Raw genomic sequence first — 3,491 nt, 5'->3', positions numbered from 1 at the left:
AGAAATTGCAATTTGATAGTGTGGCTGCTTCTGAGAATCTGTGTTTCTTTCTTAAATATTTACTTCTTTTGCTCTCACATCCTTGATTTCCAGTGATCCCAAGCTCCCGATCTACACTGTTTCACCACTATCAGAAATGCAACTCAAACTGATTTCCTATCTTGTTTTTGTTAATGCTTTCTTTGTGCAAAGTATAAAGTCACAAATATTTTGTCTTTGTGTTCATTTACAATTTTTGACTCCATTTCTACAGGTGACAGAAGCATGAACAGAAAAAAGAAGGTTTAAATTTAGTGAAACACAAGGAAAAGGATTATTTCAAGGAAAGTTAAAACATTCTTGAGCTCTAGAGAAGAAACACATTCTATGTGCCAGGAATGGTGAGGATGTTGGAGCGGAAGAAACTGGTGAATGTGAAAGTTGTCAAATCCCTAAAGGAAAATGATCATAAATGTTTACCAAGTGTCAGTAACTGAGATTAAGGAGAACATTGGCCACAACTGATACCCACACAGAGCACTTGAGAAAACTCAGTGTTGTAAATTCTGTTTGATGGTTTATGAGAAATGCTTTGGCGACCTAAACCCTCCCCAACAGATCAGCATCCGTAGACGTGTTGTGATGTGACAGAACCCTCAAAAAAACAAATATCCCCGATTAACAAGTGCAAGCTTTTGACTCCGTCTCCTGTGATTCAGAGGAGAGAAAAGATTGTTTAAAAGAAACAAATTGTAAATGCTCTTTCGTAGATGTTGTTTCGGCAAAGATGCCGGATTATCATTTCCAATATAGGAAGATTTTCCCCCACCAACTCTCTTGGGTTGATCCGAGTAGTTTCAAAGTGTCCTGTAATTTCCAAAGTGGATCATGTACTTGTCTTAGCCACTGAGCAAAAAAAGCATATACTGCTACAGAAAGTATAAAAGAGGCCAGTGTTACACTTAACAGGCAAACACTAAAGCCCAAAGACATTATAAGTGCCTTTAAAACTCCAAAATCAAATGGGATAAACTAGAATAACTAAATGAGACTAATTAAACTAGATAGAATTCACCCGGGCATACCTTGGAGAATATGAATCCCTGAGGAGCATCTTAGTAAATACAAAGGGCTCGTCAGTGAAAGTTTGTAAGACAAGTTAGATCAGCGCCTTTAAAGGTAGGAAAATGATCTCCAGGAAAAAAACTATAATTAGTTAAATATGTTAAGAAGAGCATCTGAAATGTATTTTAGAAGTTAATGCTGAGTTGTAACAAACAAGTACATGATCAGAAATCAGATTCAGTCTTAAGATGGCATGTATCCAGGAAAAAACCCAACTTGGAGAAACAAACAACTCGAATGAGAGCAATGACTGTGAGAACGGCTTTAGTCATCAATCCCACCTCACTAAACATGAGAAAACTAGCTCTGGACGAAAACCCTATCAGTGTCCTGAATGCCAGAAAGGCTTCACTCGCAAATTCAACCTTACGGTACATGAAAGAACCCACACTGGGCATAAACCGTATCAGTGCTCTGAATGCCAGAAAAGCTTCAGTCATACATCCAGCCTTACTGTGCATGAAAGGACCCACACTGGGCAGAAACCGTATCAGTGCTCTGAATGCTGTAAAAGCTTCTTTACCAAATCCAATCTCACTGTACATGAAAGAACTCACACTGGAAAAAAACCTTATCAGTGCTCTGAATGCTGCAAAACTTTCAATCGCAAATTCAGTCTCACTTTACATGAAAGAACCCACACTGGACAAAAACCATATCAGTGCTCCACGTGCCAAAAAAGCTTCAGTTTTAGTGGCAATCTGATTCAACATCAGCGAACTCACACTGAACAGAAACCTTATCAGTGCTCTGAATGCTCAAAAAGCTTCTGTACCAAATTCAATCTCACTTTACATGAAAGAACTCACACTGGACAAAAACCTTATCAGTGCTCTGAATTCTGGAAAAGCTACAGTCATAAATACAGCCTTACTGTACCTGAGAGAACTCACACTGAAGAAAAACCTTATCAGTGCTCTGAATGCTGGAAAAGCTTCAGTCAGAAATACAGCCTTACTTTACATGAAAGAACCCACACTGGACAAAAACCTTATCAGTGCTCTGAATGCCGGAAAAGCTTCAGTCATAAATCCAGCCTTACTGTACATGAAAGATCCCACACTGGGTATAAACTGCATCAGTGCTCTGAATGCCAAAACAGTTTCTATTACAAATCCAGTTTAACTCAACATGAGAGAATCCATACTGGGCTCAAACCCTATCAGTGCTCTGAATGCTGTAAAAGCTTCAGGAGCAAATCCAACCTTACTGTACATGAGAGAACACACACTGGGCATAAACCGTATCAGTGTTCTGAATCCCAGAAAAGCTTCAGTCATAAAATTAACTTTCACTCACCATGAGGGAACTCACACTGGGAAAAAACCTGATTAGCTCTCTGAATGCTGAAAAAGTCGGAAATCTAGTCTCACTCAACCTGCGAGAAGTTACCTGGAAAAAACCTTGTCATTGTTCTAAATGCCTGGGAAGCGTCTGCTGGAGATTAAATTTCATCCAAGAGAGAACGCACAATGAGTAAGAAAATGACCCGTGCTCTCAATGTGACAAAAACTTCAGTTGTAAATGTTACCTTTCTACATAAGAGAGACAATGTGGGAGAATACAAGGTGCTCACTGTGAACCCTGAGGAGGAGCTTTCAGCATCACAAAACATTTACATGAAGCAGCCACAAAAACATCAATCCATTGATTGTCCAACAAACCGTCTACTGAGAAAAGCACACAGCGAGGGATGGAAATGCTTGAATTAACCTCATTCTTTTGTAACTATTTGTGGCCTCATTCCATTTAGCGTGTTTTATTCCCTGAGTGTTTATAAGCAATGACTGACCCACAAAGTCCATTTGATACTGAACTTTGAGGCCACGCCCCCAAGGGTCGGGAATGCATGTAACCTCAAACTGTTTCCAGCCTTAATGAGCCTCACCAGGGAGCTGCAGCAGGAGTCCCTTTGTCATAGATCTCTATGGGACCAACGCCTGTTCATGCCTCTGCCACTTGATCATTGAGAAAAACGTAAAGTGATGGAATGACTGCTAGTTAATCTCACCAACACCCCACCACATTATTCTCTAGTGTTTGTGCAACTACAGACGAGGCCAGCCATATGCAATCCATTCTTGGCTCCATCGTAAATAGTCCTAATGACTTCTGGTCTGAGGGGACATGGCCTCGCATTACAAAGATCCACTTTAGCTTCAGTCCTTTAACTTCCATGTCCTTTTTGCTACAAATGGACCTGCTTCCCGTCTGCTTAGGCCAGTTTCACAAGCTTTACAATCTCATCAGATACACCCATTAGAGTCTGACAGATAATCAGGCCTAATCATAAACTACTATAGGACGACTAAAGCACAACAAAATGTGATTCACAAAGTATGTGCTGTCGTTCTGCCTCTCCTATCTTTTTCTTTGTGGAGTTGCCT

General features: G+C 40.2%; 1 pseudogene; it reads left to right on the top strand.

Moving 5' to 3' along the window:
* Nucleotides 1-314: 314 nt before the first annotated feature.
* Nucleotides 315-3,157, top strand: LOC147668954 (uncharacterized; annotated as a pseudogene).
* The last annotated feature ends 334 nt before the right edge of the window (nt 3,158-3,491 follow it).

The sequence above is a fragment of the Lissotriton vulgaris genome, unplaced genomic scaffold (assembly GCF_964263255.1).
Source record: "Lissotriton vulgaris unplaced genomic scaffold, aLisVul1.2 SCAFFOLD_1296, whole genome shotgun sequence".
Taxonomy (NCBI): Eukaryota; Metazoa; Chordata; class Amphibia; order Caudata; family Salamandridae; genus Lissotriton; species Lissotriton vulgaris.
This window is presented reverse-complemented; position numbering and strand designations above follow the sequence as displayed.